The following is a 19218-nucleotide window of genomic DNA, read 5'->3' as shown; positions in this document are numbered from 1 at the left end:
ACCCTGGGTTCTGGATTGTACTTCTGAGCCAAGGGTCACCATCAAGCTCAGGTCAGTGTAAACAGATTATATCACCTGTAAACAGGGTGAAATAAATAAGACACGAGGAGTCACAGCTTCACAAATGCCTCACAAGTCTTTATTAAACAGTCCCTTCTAACATCATCTCTGCACTAGTACATTTTCCCCAAATGTATTGTAGTTCAAAGCTTTTTGCATTGTGTAAAGTGACATTAACACATCAGATTTTACAATAACATACACTATGCAGTTACATTCACACATCTTGACACTCAATATAGTCTGTGTTTGTCCCTTTTACAAACTCTTACTATTGTCTCATACGTTATATAACGAAAACACTCACTTTGATGTGATGGTAAATTAACACAAGCTTATGATCATTCCTGGTTAAACATTATTTTATAGATACAGAGAAAATTATTTAAGGGTAACGAATAATATTTTACTTTAAATTCTAAGCTAAAATAGTAACCATACAAAATGGCTTGCTTTCAACATTACCAACTAACATTAGAAAGATGTATTTAGTTACTCTGAACAAAGTCATATTCAAATAAGTATAGATTCAACAGTATAATTTTATAAACAGTACAAAAAATAGTGCATTGTGTTATTATTCGCTTATAGCGATATGCATCCACACGTGCAACGCGTGTCGGCCTCTCAACACTTCACACTATTTGCAAAGATTATAAACTTCTTTTTGATTCATTTATACATCCACTTGCAAATATAATCATTTACAAGTTAATGTAAGTTTTATCCCATTTCTCACCTGTAAACAGGGTGAAATAAATGAGACACGAGGAGTCGCGGCTTGTCTTCACAAATGCCTCTCAAGTCTCAGAGACAGAGCGACAAACAGCCCCCCCCCCCCCCTAATGGACATTCCTAGTCACAACAGTTAAAACTGTCTTAAAAGAAGTTTATACTTCATACACACATAATCAAACACACATCACATCTAACAAATGTGACCACACTTTGTGTCACACCCTCACCGACAAAAAGAATGACCCCACCGAACAATATACACACATATTTTCAACTTTTCTTTTCTTTTCCACCGAGTCTTCACCCAATATAAACCTGTACTTTAATAGACAGGTATAATACAAGGATACGATCCATATGTACATAGTGCAGGTGAGTGCAGTGTGGGTGTAGTAACTGAAAATAATGGTGCCACACAGTCCCTTACATAGCTTGAAGGTACAGTCCTGCTCGCCATTATTGGCACCCATGACGTTTAAGTACATAATGTTGAATATCTCCTGAAAAAAAAAAAACAAGTGTAACAGCTTATTTTCTATAGAGAACTCATGTTTGATACAAAACAGCAAATGATAAACAACATTTACAACAAAAATTATGGGAGGGAACAAATAGAAAAACCTAAAGCTTGCTGTGGCACTGGTACTGGGTTCCTTTGTCACAATGGTGAAGACAAAGGAGCTGTCTGAGCACATCAGAAGTGCTATTATTAGCAAACACAAGACCTCCAAAGGGTATAAGGCAGGGGTCACCAACCTGGTGCCTGCGGGTACCTGATCGCCCGCAGGGACCACGTAAGTCGCCCGCAGGGCATGTTCTAAAATAGCACTAGTGACTATAGCTCCGTCTAAAAAAAATTATTTGTGTTGCTGTTCTTTTTTAATCAATAACACATTGATGCATTGATGTATATTTGAAAATGACAAAACTAAATATAACATTTTAAAAACTAAAGTGTTTGATGTTTATATGAGCTCTGATCTTGTCTGAGTTTTATATTTTGTGCATATCGCTGAGACAAGCTAGGTACGCATGCGCAGCTACGCATGCGCAGCGAGATGCAGGTTGTCCCCCGAAAAAATGATAATGAAAAAAACACACAAAAAAGCGAAAGAAAACTTAATATTTTCACAATGATTGAGAGGAATGTGGAGAGACGCTTCAGTGTGTGTCACAAAAACTTCCCTGTACGTCAATGTACATCGCAGCTTTTTTTTTTTATTGTACATATCTGATAATTTGTACAAACATGGGACAGAATTAATTATTTGTTCTAAAATGTTGCAAAGAAAGCGATAAGTACAAACGCGACATGATCAGTACAAACGGGACATGATTTGAAGATGTGACTGTTAATGATTTCCTGAAAAAAATGGTACAGAAGGGATATATGGGTGAAAGACGAATAGGGTGTTCCAAGTACCAAAAAAATAAAATGGTTAAATTGTATAATTTGCACAAATGTGTCATCTATGTAAATATGTATTTTTTTTTCTCAGCATTTTGCTTATTTGATAGTTTTAGTGTTGTTGACACACAACAAGGGCACAAAAATGTCATTCAGTGCAACGACTAATTTATGACAAAATACACACACAAGGAACAATCTTAGCCATTTCAAATTTATAAGTTTAGTATATCTCTTACAAAAGATTTAAAACCTCAGAAGAAACTGTACTTACTCTGTTTTGAATTTTCTGTGCATTGTTTGTACTGTAATGCGTCTTGGGATTTTGTTTATTTGTATACAAGACGTTTTTGCTACACATTCTATTCTATTTGAAACCCAATCAAACTCTGTTTTCTATGAAGCAGGCCTGGATTCTCTTGCATTCACATGAAAAAAATAAATAATAATTACTTGTTACAGTTATTTTAAGCAAATGTTTTTGTTGCACTGTATGATGATTTTATGTTGCACTGAATGACATACTCCAAATTATCCTGTTACATCAAAATATTCATGACTTAATTTGTTTTTAAGTTCTTTATTGATTAAAGTAGCAGTAGTAGAATGAAAATATGCCACACCAGTGGCAAGTATGTGTTATAATATTACTACATCATGAAAAAAGTAAGGCAATCAAAAACATAGCTAATGAAGCCATCATAACAACTTGCAAGGCACCAGAACAGTGTGGAAGTGTGGAATTTGTGTCATAACACGTGAAAAAGTTGCTGCAGTAAATCTAAATTCATTCAGCAGTAAAAACCATTTGAAGTCGCATTTTATTTCATGAACTGAACAAATGTTTTCCAGTCTTTTGTTGTTAACCTTGAGGTTCTTGCTGTACATGGCTTTGGTTCTGCGATTATGATTTTGACATCAGACTTAAGGTAGTAAATTTCATCAGGTGGATTTGGCCACACAAAGGAATTTCTGTTTCAATTTTGTAGCATGCAGCTAACTTGCACCTCATCTCCTACAGACAGCAGTACCTGCCCAACGAATGGCAGGTCATCGTACTTGACTCAGGGACCACTTCATCAAAAACATAATTATTAATATTCATTGTAATTACTGCTCTTATTAAGGAAGACTAGAATGGAAAAAAGTGGTTTTAATATTTAAAAATAATTTTAAAACATTATAAAGTCAGTATAACAATGTCATTGTCAATTTAGTGCAACAGCGAAATTCTGTTGCACTGAATGACTGTTGTTATACTGAATGACAGAAATTTTACTTTAGCACATTTTACAGTTATCCCAGTGGTTAGCCAAAGCTAACATTGACCTTAGCTCAAAGACATTTCTACACATATTCACATTTAAATGTTAATAACCTTGTTTGTTTACAAGATTTACCGTGTTGTACTGAATGACACTCAGTTTTGTTCTTTAATGTACTATGTCAGTAAAAACACATTTTTATAAAATAATGTTAAAATGCATTGACCTCGTGTGTGTGCTGAAGGGTCCCCAGGAGTCTTCTTTTGTTGTTATAATTGGTCACATGACTGCAGTAGCTTGATTGCATATTAAAATAAGGCTTTTTATTAACTAACTCTTTTAAAAATTTATTAATTTTTAATTGTACTGAATGACAACTGTAGATTGGGAAAATGGGGACTGAAAGTATCCTGAATATTATTAATATTAAAAAACACATCTGATTGAATATTATTTAATATGTCACACATGACATTTGTACAATTATGCCAAAGCAGTAAATTTTAGGTTTTACTTAAGATTAATTAGTTTTTTCTTAATGTTTTATTACTTAAAGAGGTAGGGACCGTTGCACTGAATGACATTTTGGGGGTTTCAAGGGTTATTTTTTCAAAAATCATACATTTTCTGTAAAAATTACTTTAAGTTTCAGTAAACATGTACAAATGGAGTAGATTGAAGGTATATCCACTTATATTAATATAATTGTATATTATTTATCAAGTGGGGACACTAAAAAGTTACGTCTCGTCTTTGACCCACATACAGCATTTTACATGACTTAGATTCTTATCATAAAAGCTTTATCTAAGTTCATGTCATTTCACTTTACAGAATAGCCTTTCAATTCCTTGTTTGTGTTTAGGATTAAATGTAAATCACTTCTCTGCTGAGATAAATAGGTGTAGTTTGACTTCACCCATCATGCTTTGTGGCTCCATCTACTTCATTTGCACACGTTCCATAGATAATGAGCTAGTACTTCACACAAGAAGGTGTGAATGGTTGGCTGATGATTGACCAATGCAGAGTTTTGAACTGGTCTTGGGTCTTTGTCCTCAGCTCTATTTAAGTACTAAACTCTAGACTTGTAGCTGAGTCACTTGGTAAGAAGGATCTTCTGCACGTTCTTCATTAGAAACGACCTGCTGGAGACACCAGCTTTGTTAAAGTGGCTGCCAGGATTCTAACAGGAAGGTAAAGGGTTTTCTTGTTTGTTTCTTTTACATTTATGTTGCATTTGTTGTTCTTTTTATTTTATTATGTTATTTAATATTATCAGGTTAATATATTCAGACTGTTTAAAATAGCTTTATGCTCATGATTGTGGTGATTTGTGAAGCCTTTTTTACTCCCAGCACACCAAAGATTTACACTTGTGAGCTAATTATTAGTCCTGTCATGAACTGGATTAGATTTGCTTGGTGCAGGACTGATGTTGAGAAAGTCAGATCTCTTATATCTTTATTTATATCAAGTTATTTATAGTTATTTAATTATTAATATCTGCAGTATTTATAAGTATTTTATCCTGATGTTCTTTGAATTCAGATTCTCACTTAGACGTGAAGTGAATTTAATGTTTTTATTACTTATTGTGGTATTAATGTAGTAAAAATGCTAATGGCTAATGCTAATAGTAATGCTAATGAATCGACTTGTTTCTTTGTTTCTGTTGCTTTCCAAGGAAACAGTTTCTACAGTCTTATCAAAGCATAAACATGAAGAACTTTCATCACTGCTCAGAGTGTGGGAATAATTTTACTACGCAGAGTAATCTCCAACAACACCAGCGTGTTCACACAGGACAGAAACCATATTACTGCTTAGTTTGTGGAAAGAGTTTTGCTCAACAGGTTAACCTCCAAAAACACCAGCGTATTCACACAGGAGAGAAACCGTATCACTGCTTGGAGTGTGGAAAGAGTTTTGCTGGACATAGTACCCTTCAAAAACACCAGCGTATTCACACAGGAGAGAAACCGTATAACTGCACAGAGTGTGGAAAGAGTTTTATTCAAAGTAGTGACCTTAAAGTACACCAGCATGTTCACACTGGAGAAAAGCCGTATCACTGCTCAGAATGTGGAAAGAGTTTTGCTCAATAGGTGAACCTCCAAAAACACCAGCGTGTTCACACAGGAGAGAAACCGTATCACTGCTCAGAGTGTGAAAAGAGTTTTGCTCAACAGGGTTACCTTCAAAAACACCAGCGTATTCACACAGGAGAGAAACCGTATAACTGCACTGTGTGGAAAGAGTTTTACTCAAAGTAGTGACCTTAAAGTACACCAGCGTATTCACACAGGAGAGAAACCGTATAACTGCACTGAGTGTGGAAAGAGTTTTACTCAAAGTAGTGACCTTAAAGTACACCAGCGTATTCACACAGGAGAGAAACCGTATCACTGCTCAGAGTGTGGAAAGAGTTTTACTCAACAGGGTTACCTTCAAAAACACCAGCGTATTCACACAGGAGAGAAACCATATAACTGCACTGTGTGTGGAAAGAGTTTTACTCAAAGTAGTGTCCTTAAAGTACACCAGCGTATTCACACAGGAGAGAAACCGTATAACTGCACTGTGTGGAAAGAGTTTTACTCAAAGTAGTGACCTTAAAGTACACCAGCGTATTCACACAGGAGAGAAACCGTATAACTGCACTGAGTGTGGAAAGAGTTTTACTCAAAGTAGTGACCTTAAAGTACACCAGTGTATTCACACAGGAGAGAAACCGTATAACTGCACAGAGTGTGGAAAGAGTTTTACTCAAAGTAGTGTCCTTAAAGTACACCAGCGTATTCACACAGGAGAGAAACTGTATCACTGCTTAGAGTGTGGAAAGAGTTTTGCTCATGAAAAGAATCTCAAACGGCATCAGCGTATTCACATAGATAAACTACATCACTGTTAAGAGTGTGGGAAGTATTTTATTGCACATTATGTTCTCCAACAACACCAGCGCATTCACACAGGAGAGTATCACAGTTCACTAAAAATAACTTTAGTGAAATGAATATCTTTTAAGTATACCACACCAGCGCATTCACATAAAAGGATGACCCATACTGCTGCATTTTTAATAGACACCAGTACGGTCACACAGAAGTTACGTTTTTGTGACTGATGTCGTGTTTCATTTTCAAATATCCACTAGAACTGTTCTACTTCAATTATCACATGTACATGATGGTGTGAATATGATCATTAATCATTAAATGTAATGTGGTGTAATGTACCAACCTCAGATCTGAATCTGTTTTTATTCTTTATTCAAGTTTAATCTACTTTAATAAACACAGAACAACTTTTACTTTCAAGTGGAAGAATTTTACCCTGGTCTTTATGGTGTTTGCAAAAATTCTTCATTTTAAGAATGCTAAGTTTTCATAAATGAATAGCCTCTTACTTTAACACTTCTAGATCTACACTCCAAAATTCTAGTGTTTAGATGATTTCCACTTAGCAAATAATGAACCGTCCTCCACCAGAATGTACATGAGAAGGTGTGAATGGAGGGCTGTGGACTGAACAGTGTTGCATTGTTCTATCATCATGAGTCTTTGTTCTTTGTGTTTATCTATAGACCAAATTAGTGGTAGCTAAACTCCTTTGTTAAAAGAAATACTCATATTTACATTTAATTATCCCACCATCTTCTAGTGCATAAAACCCAGTTCATATAAATCCTAATACAGACTGCACTGTCATGTTTTAAAATTACATTTAAAAATAAATAAATACTATTGTGGTAGTTCAGGTGTTTTCTTATCATGGAGGTGACCAATTGACCAAGACCAGTTGAGGGGTCAGGAGACAAGTGTTTCTTTATTGATGAATAAATGTATTTGTTAAACTGTAAATTCCATCCGAGTCCTCTGTGTGATGAGAGTTTGGTTTTGAATCTGATGTCAGCAAATGTGTCCATGGTTGTTAAATGCGACATCTAAACTCACGGTCCATGTATTTGTATGTAGGCTTGAGCTGGAGTGACAATAGAAAGTGGATGTAAAGGACTGGGTGGGTTATAATTCAAAATAGTTCTTCATGTAACCAGAAATTCTATTCATAAATCATAAGAGAATAAAAAGAATAAATCATAAATAAAAAAAGAGGAGAAGAAAACAGGAGAGGAAAGAACAGAAAAGAGAAGAAGTGAAATTCAGAGCTTTTAGTATTTAAAGTGTTACTATTAAATGTAATAAGAGCGACCAATACCGCTACTAGGTCCCACTGTCACTCTGTTAATCACAGTGCTGCTGGTGAAGAAAAGGTTGAATCCAGATGATTTGTTGTCGTGTTTTTGTACTAAATGCAGGTGAAAGAGGATCAGCAGCAGCAGCAGCAGCTGAGCGGTGTGTGTGGTTCTCTGTGTGTTTTGTCACTGTTTCAGGATCTTTTATTTGAAAAGCTGCGTGTAGAACAGAGAAAGGCTGAACGACGGACGTCTATAAGAAGCAGCTTGTTTACAGCGTCTCTTACTTATGGCCACACCACCCTGAGAACACCTGATCTCGGAAGCTAAGCAGGGTTGGATCTGGTTAGTACTTGGATGGGAGACCGACTGGGAATACCAGGTGCTGGAAGCTTTTATCCACACACACCCACCTTCACTCCAAACCTCCTGTTACACACTGACCCAGCGGCTTTTTCTTCATCAAAGCTACACAATGAGATAAAGAGTCCCAAGTGTTTTTGTAAACCTGCAATGGCGACTGTTTTTGGTATGCAGGAAAGAAAAGGCAGAATGCAGGTGAAAAAGTGTTATTTGGCAACCCAGCACTGTGTAAATATTAGACAGAACACATGATGGGTCATTTTAACTTGTTGAGTTGTGCAGTTTAACCATTGTGCTGAGCTGTGAGGTTCTTTTTTATCATGGATCAACTATGTAACTTTACTGCAGCTTGTATTTAAATGAAAGGTTTACATTGCTGTCTTCAGTATTTCCTCTTTAGTGATATTTTATGTTAATAGCTGTTCTGATCTAAAAGATGCTGCTGCCTTTGACCTTTAAAACTGAGAAGTGATTTGTGAGATAATTAAAATAAGTGAAATGTTTATTTTGTACTTTGGTTTTATATTATTTGTGCAAACATTTGTTTTATACAACTTTAAACCTGTAATAAAAGATGAACATGTTAAATGTGTCTTTATTTGCTTTAACTAAGCTAAAGTTTTTAACAGGGACAAAAATGACAGTTTGTGTAGCAGGGCTGAACACGTAAGTAAAATGTTTTTATAAAGCTATAAAACTCTATCCACTGACCAAAGTACACAGATCTCACACAGCCCAGGTCAATAGGACCTGCTAGTTAGAGAAGGCTCACTTGTTTGCAGTGGCGGCTGGTGCTAAAAAAATTAAAAACAAAACAATAAAAAAAAGCCTTTAAAAGTAGCACTATTTGAACATGAATTTTGCCCTCCTTTGCTTCTGTCTTGCAAATTTCTCAATGACATTATGGTTAAAGTCAGTAATCTCAGTCACTAGTCTCTTCTCCATTGACAACATGGCCAATGCATTCAGCCTGTCCTGGGTCATAGAGTTTCTCAGAAAAGTTTTAATTCTTTTCAAGGTTGAGAAGCACCTTTCAGCTTCTGCTGTGGTCATGGGTGTGGTGATGAGGATCTTCAGGAGAGTGACAGTCTCTGAAAATACTTCTTCAAGATTATTTTCCATAAACAGCTGGAATAGGCCCACAGCACCACAACAGGCTTTGAACTCTTCCTTGCTGTAGATAAGACTAAGCTCTGTCTTCAGCTTACCTTGATTGAGCACTGGATAGGCTTTTAAGGTGTTGCTCAGTGCATCTTCAGGAAATGCTGTCTTGTATTGTTTAAACCTGTCCCCCTGCAAGAGTGTGGCACTAATAAGGTGGTTTGTGAAGGAAAAGCGCTCACTGGTGTGTCCCAGTATGATATCACAGACCTAGAGAAGGATAAACATGAAAATTATGAAGTGATCATAATTTATTTATTTCACACATTTATTTCACATCTAAATAGTTATTTTTCTATCACTGTTGAAATTTAGTCATAGATCAAGTCATAGAAATGAGTTTGCTGCCATTTTCAAGACAAAATGTGTTAAAGCATTTTTGGAACAGAATTTTTGTGGGACAGGTTTATAGAAAATTCAGGAACCAAATGTTATGAGAATTAGTTTTATTCCATATTACCCATATATTGCAGTACAGCAAGAATAATAACATATATTGCTGACAAGCATTACACCAACATACACTGATCATTCATGCATAGCATAGAAACAGCTCTAAACAAATCTAATTGGACTGTGACTTCCACAACTCACCTCTGCAGCAATCCTTTCATGGTCTTCTACACTGAGTGTCAGACGCTTCTTTACTGGCTGACCGCTACCTTCACTGCTTTGTCCAACCATGGAATGGAGAGAATTTCTGCAAAGGAAAAAAATTACAATAACAATAATAATAACAATAATACTAATAAACAAAAGAGGAAAATGCACAACTATTACCTGATCTTTTGAATGTCCTGCTGGAACTGCTGAATGCTCTCCTTGATATAAACTGAATCTATGACCTTCTTCTGGAGTTTGGAATAGAGGAGGTCCACATGAGGCATGATATGGTGGAAAAGCTGCAGAAAGAACTTAAAATCCTGATCCTCCAGTAGCATGGCAAACGCACCTGCCTCTCTGACAGTAATGGGGTCAAAGTCACCAGAGTCTCGTATGCTTTCAAACCAGCGAATGAGGTCCTCTCTGTGTTCAAACACAGTATTGATGGTACGGCTGTGAAAGTTCCATCTGATGTTGCTGGATGCTGGTAGTCTGTGCGCCACAACGTTATCAAGAATACTTGTGCGCTTGGGTGATCTGGAAAAAAAGCTGGCAAATCCACCAAGGTTAGAAAAAAAAATTCTCACTTTGGTTATGTGAGAAGTAGCCTGCTGCATTATCAGATTGAGCTGATGTGCATAGCAGTGGATGTAGTGTGCATTTGGGTACATGTCTTGTATCTTCTTCTGAACACCTGCAGTGGCACCCCTCATCACGCTGGCTCCATCATATGCCTGGCAGATGAGCTTACCCTTTTGATCCTCAGGAAGGATAGTTGCAAGACGTTCTTTTAGGGCTGTAGCAATGGAATCAGCAGTGGCCGACTGCAAAGGGATGAACTCAAAAAATCTTTCCTGCACATTGTTTTTAGCATCAATATAGCGTAGTACAAGAACAAGCTGGCACTGCGTGGCAATATCCATTGTCTCATCTGCCTGGATTGAAAGAAAATCGCTGCCCTGGGCTTCTTTGATTATATGTTCCTTCAGAACAGACAACATACAGTCCAGTAGCTCATTCTGCACAGTTTTTGAAGTTCCCTTAAACACAGTGGCATTCTCAGTGTGCTCTTTCAGCACTCCATCAAGAGAAACAAAATCCACCAACCCTCGCATTTAGGGATGTGTTATGTGTCATTTTAGGACAGCCCATCTTATAAAACTTTTTTAAACTGTATAACCACTGAAGTTGGCATTAATTGTAAATTCTATAGACCAGCCTTCTATTCATCACTAACAAACACCAAACAACATCATACTGCAAATCTCATAACTCAACACAAGTCAAGGTAGTAGTTTAAAAGTGACAGTAAGTCTGTGTCTGTTTCTGTTACTTATTCTGAATTGTGTTTGTTTGTAAACCGTGAATTAGTTCTTAATCTGGTTGTGATGTTAGTGAATTAAACCTACATCTCTCTGATGATCTGACCGATGAGCTCTCTGTTCTAACATGCTGCTTAAGCCCGGCTAGCTCAGTCGGTAGAGCCTGAGACTCTTAATCTCAGGGTCGTGGGTTCGAGCCCCACGTTGGGCGAGTGTCTTCATTTAACATATACGGAAACCAAAAGGACGTTCTTCCACTTTGGACAGCCGGTCTCCAGTGACTTATCAGGTGGATGTTTGTGCTTGTAGGACTGTTGTTTACTGCATGTTTTCAGTTAATTATGTCCACTATTCTGTGGAGCTGCACATTGTTTTTGTGTCTCATTTTGTGTACATCAAGAGTTTAAGTCCAAAAGTGGGTGTGGCCCGTACGGGGATCGAACCCGCGACCTTGGCGTTATTAGCACCACGCTCTAACCAACTGAGCTAACCGGCCGATGTCCAAGGTCAGGGCATATACCCACATACCTGATTCTACACTGACAGCCCTTCAGTTATGGACCTGCCACACAGAAACGATGGAGAGCTTTACGGTTGGTCTCAAGTTCGTCTCGGCTGTAGGAGAGGAGACTTAATGAGTGAATTCAGTTTAAATATTAATTTAAAAAACTTACCCATGATGATTTACCAGGTCGTTTATTACAGTTTCCTTTCCAGTCATACCGCCACAAAAACCAAAACACTCAATCTGTAAAAGAAAGACACGTGCATGAATGTGATGAGGTTCTTAGATCTCTGAATCTTACACACACACACACACACATTTTCTAATGTTGTGCTCACTATTAAAAGTCAAGAAGTTTTAAGTAAAAAAAAAAGATAATTTAGGGAGTTTTCTCAGCTCTTAAACATAGTAGAGGGCCACTTAAGAACACACCAGGATTAAGTAAATTGTCAAAGTGTATCTTTTAAAGGGACTATAACAAAGTACATACATAACACATAAAAAACAGTTTAACGTAGAAAGCACTTACTAGTCTAGAGGTTCATGTCAAAGTGTCTGAACTGAGATTCGTTGGCAAGTGGAGCAGTGAAATCCTCAATTTGTTTTGGATCATTTTTTCCAAGTGCATTTGTGATGGACCTGAGTAGGCCGAGCTTTTCATTATGTTGTTGTAGCAGCAGCTCTAATACAGTCAAAATTTCTCTCTCCATTACTGTTAGTAAAATATCATTTACAATATTCAGTTTCTAAATACACACACACATCATACACACCTTATACACACATGTAATACACACACGCATCAGTACACAATCACACATCATACACATGTATGAGGTGTCAATACCAGGGTGTGTCATGGTATGGGGGTGTGTCAGTACCAGGGTGTATCATGGTATGGGGGTGTGTCAGTACAAGTACCAGGGTGTGTCAGTACCAGGGTGTGTCATGGTATGGGGGGGGGTGTCAGTACCAGGGTGTGTCATGGTATGGGGGTGTGTCAGTACCAGGGTGTGTCAGGGTATGGGGGTGTGTCAGTACCAGTACCAGGGTGTGTCATGGTATGGGGGTGTGTCAGTACCAGGGTGTGTCATGGTATGGGGTGTGTCAGTACCAGGGTGTGTCATGGTATGAGAGTGTGTCAGTACCAGTACCAGGGTGTGTCATGGTATGAGAGTGTGTCAGTACCAGTACCAGGGTGTGTCATGGTATGAGAGTGTGTCAGTACCAGTACCAGGGTGTGTCATGGTATGGGGGTGTGTCAGTACCAGGGTGTGTCACACACACACTTATACCTAGGGTACCCAGTTACCCCCAGGACATGGGGAGAACATGCAAACTTCACCCGGGAATCGAACCCAGGACCCTCCAGAAGCCGTCCCATAGTGGGTGCATCACAGCAGACTTCTGTGCTGGGCTGTGTCCCAAACCGCCCTTGTCGTGTTTAAGTCTGGGACGATTTCACCGGCGTTTATACAGGGGTTGGACAAAATAACTGAAACACCTGTCATTTTAGTGTGGGAGGTTTCATGGCTAAATTGGACCAGTCTGGTGGCCAATCTTCATTAATTGCACATTGCACCAGTAAGAGCAGAGTGTGAAGGTTCAATTAGCAGGGTAAGAGCACAGTTTTGCTCAAAATATTGCAATGCACACAACATTATGGGTGACATACCAGAGTTCAAAAGAGGACAAATTGTTGGTGCACGTCTTGCTGGCGCATCTGTGACCAAGACAGCAAGTCTTTGTGATGTATCAAGAGCCACGGTATCCAGGGTAATGTCAGCATACCACCAAGAAGGACAAACCACATCCAACAGGATTAACTGTGGACGCAAGAGGAAGCTGTCTGAAAGGGATGTTCGGGTGCTAACCCGGATTGTATCCAAAAAACATAAAACCACGGCTGCCCAAATCACGGCAGAATTAAATGTGCACCTCAACTCTCCTGTTTCCACCAGAACTGTCCGTCGGGAGCTCCACAGGGTCAATATACACGGCCGGGCTGCTATAGCCAAACCTTTGGTCACTCGTGCCAATGTCAAACGTCGGTTTCAATGGTGCAAGGAGCGCAAATCTTGGGCTGTGGACAATGTGAAACATGTATTGTTCTCTGATGAGTCCACCTTTACTGTTTTCCCCACATCCGGGAGAGTTACGGTGTGGAGAAGCCCCAAAGAAGCGTACCACCCAGATCAGTGATGGTTTGGGGTGCCATATCATGGCATTCCCTTGGCCCAATACTTGTGCTAGATGGGCGCGTCACTGCCAAGGACTACCGAACCATTCTGGAGGACCATGTGCATCCAATGGCGGTGCCGTGTATCAGGATGACAATGCACCAATACACACAGCAAGACTGGTGAAAGATTGGTTTGATGAACATGAAAGTGAAGTTGAACATCTCCCATGGCCTGCACAGTCACCAGATCTAAATATTATTGAGCCACTTTGGGGTGTTTTGGAGAAGCGAGTCAGGAAACGTTTTTTCTCCACCAGCATCACGTAGTGACCTGGCCACTATCCTGCAAGAAGAATGGCTTAAAATCCCTCTGACCACTGTGCAGGACTTGTATATGTCATTTCCAAGACCAATTGAAGCTGTATTGGCCGCAAAAGGAGGCCCTACACCATACTGATAAATTATTGTGGTCTAAAACCAGGTGTTTCAGTTATTTTGTCCAACCCCTGTATATCGACTGTATAAATAAGAAGGTTTTATGTTCTATTCCCCCAGCGTGACTTCACGGTGCTGGATGAAGACCTGCAGCGCTGTTCGGTCCAGAGCTGCGAGGACACCGGGCGACGCTTCTGCTTCCGGGTGGTCACGCCCACAAGGTAAGTCCAGATCTATAATCATCAGAGACAGACAGACAGACAGATGATCAATAGACAGACAGACTAATAGATAGACAGACAAATAGATGATCAATCTACAAAACAGACAAAAGATAGATAGACAAGATGATTGATAGAAAGACAGACAGGCTGATAAATAGACAGACAGGGAGATAGACAGACTATCTATCTGTCTATCCATCTGTCTTTCTGAATGTCTGTCTATCTATCTGTTTATCTATCTACTCAATCTGTCTATCTGTCTGCATCCTATATAATCTGTATCTATCACCGTGTGTGTACAGGAGCTGTACGTTCCAGGCCGACTGTGAGGCAGGTAGACGGGCGTGGATCAGCGCCATTCAGAACCTGACTGAGAGAGAAGAAGAAACAGTCGAGAGCGAGGTGAATTATCATTACCACTATACTCCGGGAGGGGAGGGGTTCAGTTCTCGTCTCTGTAACACCAGTTTAATGCGTCTAAATTAGCAGGAATCAGACGGGTACGAGAATGATTCAGAATCAGATTCCTCGAGCGAGCAGACAGATTCCCAGGGACCACGGGCGTCTTCTGAAGCTCCAGGTAACCTTAACACCACCACGTTCGAGCCCGACACTATTAAACTGTAGTGACTATATATTTAACCCTTGGGCTTCGTAGGTGGGATCAGTTCTGGAGAAGTCGTCTGTGATGCTCCCGAGAACAAGGGTGAGTACGCCGGCCCTTTATATGGACCCTTATTTTTGGTCCACATAACACATGGAGCATCATTGGTGATACTTGTGTTGAAGATGGTGAAGGAGAAACCACCAATGGAGGACATCAAGAGGAGAAGACGACCAACACGAACCCGGACAGCTTTGAGAGTGGACACAATGTCGGAGAGCTACTGGGAAAGGGAGGCTGCGGTTCCGTCTACGAAGGCGACCGTAAAGCGGATGGGAACCAGGTGAGTATCAGTTTGACGACCAACCAGGACTTTATTGGGTCACTGTGGCGGATGGGCTCTTCCAGCATGGCCAGAAGAGCATGACCAAGACTTCAGAGTACTACCATGGCCCTCTAATTCCCCAGACTTAAACCCAGTTGAGCGTCTGTGGGACCACCTCAAGCAGCATCATGGCTCCAGATACCTGTAACCACCTACCAGGACTTTATTGGGTCACTGTGGCGTATGGGATCTTCCAGCAAGGCTAGAAACGTCCAACACTGGGTCCGAGTACTACCCTGACTCCCTGATTCCCCAGACTTGAACCCACCCCGATTGTCATGTTGGCTTTACGGATCCTCCCCTGGATCCTCCCTTGGCTCCAGATACCTGTGACGACCTTCTGAAGAGTCAGATGTAGCTGTTTGGGTTCCTCTGCTCATGAATGAGATACATGTAGGATGAAACAAGAAGAGGCCAAATCAGTAATAATAACAAGTCTCTTGTGGGCAGCAGGTAGAAGTTCCATGCGCTGTACCCGAGACAGACGACACCACAGAGGGAACGTCACGTGTGGTTGAGGACGTCTCTGAGCTGCACAAGTGCTATGAGGTTTACAAAACCATTGGATCAGGTAACTGGTACCACTTTCAGTCGTCTCTCTGCCTTTGTGTAACACAGATGTCCATCTTTTAAAACCTGACTTAAAATTTTTTTTTTTATTCAATCGTTCTTCAGGCGGTTATGCGACGGTCAAGCTCGGCAGGCACGTTCAGACTCAAGAGCCAGTGGCCATCAAGATCCTGGAGAAGAAAGAGCTCGGGGTTAGTTTCAGCAAAACCGTCTGTTAAAGACAGACGTGTCTCAGTTTCCAAACGTTTGGTTCTCCTAATTCTGATCTGAAAAGTCATAAAACTGTTCCTGTTTCCTCCCCATTGCAGGATGAGTTGTCCGATTTGAGGATAGAGATTGAAGCCCTGAAGAACCTCAATCATCAGCACGTGTGCCGCTTGTACCAAGTCATGGAGACTGCTGACCAGATCTACATGGTGCTTGAGGTACCATCAGTGGTTGGAAACTATCAGATTTTATTTAACCTCTGGATTTATGATGATTTGCTGCTCACTTGACTCACTCTCTCCTCCAGTTTTGTCCGGGTGGAGATCTGTTCGACCACATCGATAATAACGACAGGTTGTCGGAGGAGGAGACACGCAGGATCTTCCGTCAGATCATCTCGGCGCTGGCCTACGTCCACAGCCAGGGATACGCCCACCGTGACCTTAAGCCAGTGCGTCAGCCAAACGATTTCCACTTATACTTTGTGTTTTTTCTTTGTTAGTGCTTGGACATGACGTGTTTTATTTTGACTCTCAGGAAAACATGATGCTGGATGAGAAGAACAACATCAAGCTCATCGACTTTGGTCTCTGTGCCAAACCAGAGGTTCGTGTCTCTCCTAAGACTGTAGTGTATACTTAAATCAAGCGTGCCATTCAGAGAGTCTAGTAAGGCGGTGTGCTTACCCCCATCCATCATGCTTTAATAAAGCCTTGCACACATGGTGTCCACAATTAGTTTCAGTGATCAGTTAGATGAACAGAACATCACAGAGCCATGCTGGTTCAGTTTGTGTGTTGTGCTGCAGATGTGAGTCAACAGTTGGACCTTCGGTTGATAGAAATCTGTTTTGTTGTAGGGTGGATTGGGTACTGCTCTGATTGAGGGCTGTGGAACCCCTCCCTCACCAGAAATCATTGATGCGCAACCCTATCATGGTGCAAAGGTAGGTGTGTGTGAGGTGTTTCCCCAGGTTATTCCTGATAAACTTCAATTGGAGAGTCTCCAAATCCAAGGTGTTCAGTCCCCTCTGTAGCCCCATTCATGAGTTATTCTATGAGGTCTGGATGAGGGGACTGACCAGGGAAAAGCATGGTTAAAAAAGATAATGAATATGTGTGTGTGTGTGTGTGTGTGTGTTTAGGCAGATGTTTGGAGCCTGGGTGTTGTCCTATATGACATGCTGTGTGGCTACCTCCCGTTCGATGGTGACAACTTTGTGGAGCTCCATGAACAAATCACTGTAAGTCTTGGAACTACAATGAAACACCATTGGCATACAAGTCTTGTTACGATTATGAAACTGAATCTATTATTTAATGATCAGCAGCATGTTAAACATACAGTAAAAGTAACAGTAATGGCTTGTGGTGATGTTCTTTGATCAGATGTGATTGTTTTGCTCTGTGTTTCCTCAGAAAGGACATTTTGACACTCCTGACTGGCTGTCTCCTGGTTCTGTACTGCTGATTAAGGAAATGCTGCAGGTGTGTGTTTATGGTGTGTTTAATGTGAGCAAAGCGAGTGTGTGTTTCTCTGTGGGCTTCATCACCTGAAGTTCTTGTATCTTGTCCTGTAGGTGGTTCCAGAGCGGCGCATAAAGGTGGAGCATCTGCTGGATCATGAGTGGGTAATGAAGGGGTACAGCAGCCCTGTGGAATGGCACAGCACATGCCCGGTACAACATCCACCCTAGACGTAGTACAGTGACATGATGGAGATCCACCGTACAGAAGATTGTATCTTTATTATCTTACATACTCATATATTTGTGTCTGTGTGTGTGTTTGTGTCTCAGCTGGATCATCTAGATGAGGAGAGCATCACCGAGACGTGATGTTCAGACAGTCCAACCAAAGCACCAAGCAGCTGGTGTCTGAGGTACATTTCAGTACTTGTATCTGCATCAACACAGATGCCAAAATGTAGACACATATTTATTAATATTGAGGTTCTTGTGCTCCGTCTAATAGAGATGTGTGTGTGTGTGTGTGTGTGTGTGTGCAGTGGAAGTTTGATCAGACCACACGTATCTTTTGCTCTTGAGAAGGAAGCAGCGCAGTAGTCCAGTGTGTAGCTGAGCGGACGTGTAAGAAATCCAGGTGTATTTTACCTGATAAACGCTGCTCTACATGCTCATCTGTCCAAACACTACAGCTTCTGGAATGTTCTTACATCTCTTCTTGTTTTATTTAGCAGGAGACGTCGTCGGCACATCAAGGAGGGACGATGGTGGAGCCGTCCAATCAGGACATTACATCTCAATTTCACATTTCAGTGATTGTTGCAGATGTTTCTCTCTAACCCATCCTCTCTCTCTCTCTTCTTTTACCAGAACGGTGCATTTTGAGTATCTGTGTGGGACTGGTTAGAGGAACTCCACTGAGGTGCCGCCCTTGTTGATCCACACAGCTGTATGAGAAGTGTAGAACATGGATGACCAGGATCAACAAGCCTCAAGATCTTATTACATTAAATAATAAATAAATAAACTCACTGAATATATGAAGGTTTATGGATGTTTATTTTCACATTTGTTCATCATTTTGTGTATGATGTCAGTAATATGAGGTGAAAGAAGGCACAACGTTTCCTGACATGTTACAGAACATTGAACTCAGCAGTGAAGATACAGACCTACTGTCAGCTCACTCAGAGCAGCATGAGATCGTTACCATAAAACTTCATCAACTCACGTCTCTCAACTCATATTATTTTATTACAATTCTACTAAAAGGCCACAATAGGGCGACATCACAAGGATTTTTTATTTCAACAAGGTCATGAGATCTCGTCCCCTTTTTTCAAACATTCTTCCAATCTGGAGACTAATGCCAAATTCACACTATACGACTGGATCTCTTGTAATCGGGAGTCTTTCAAGTCAGTGTGAATTTCACACTACACGACTGATAAATAAACCATCATGTGTTCTGTCCAATATTTACACAGTACTGGGTTGCCAAATAACACCTTTTCACCTGCATTCTG

The 19218-nt window shown here is 40.2% G+C and overlaps 2 non-coding genes and 3 pseudogenes across 2 annotated transcripts; 4 read left to right on the top strand and 1 right to left on the bottom strand.

The window, feature by feature from the left end:
* Positions 1-19218, top strand: part of LOC134326206 (zinc finger protein 208-like) — a 339536-nt pseudogene that overhangs the window by 288468 nt on the left and 31850 nt on the right.
* Positions 7952-8060, top strand: LOC134327227 (5S ribosomal RNA; annotated as a pseudogene).
* Positions 11254-11326, top strand: trnak-cuu (transfer RNA lysine (anticodon CUU)). The gene has a single exon. It is a non-coding gene; the product is annotated as a tRNA-Lys (tRNA).
* trnai-aau (transfer RNA isoleucine (anticodon AAU)) lies at positions 11538-11611 on the bottom strand. Its single transcript has one exon. It is a non-coding gene; the product is annotated as a tRNA-Ile (tRNA).
* LOC134327008 (maternal embryonic leucine zipper kinase-like) lies at positions 11694-18296 on the top strand (annotated as a pseudogene).

This window comes from Trichomycterus rosablanca, chromosome 14 (genome assembly GCF_030014385.1).
Source record: "Trichomycterus rosablanca isolate fTriRos1 chromosome 14, fTriRos1.hap1, whole genome shotgun sequence".
NCBI lineage: Eukaryota > Metazoa > Chordata > Actinopteri > Siluriformes > Trichomycteridae > Trichomycterus > Trichomycterus rosablanca.
This window is presented reverse-complemented; position numbering and strand designations above follow the sequence as displayed.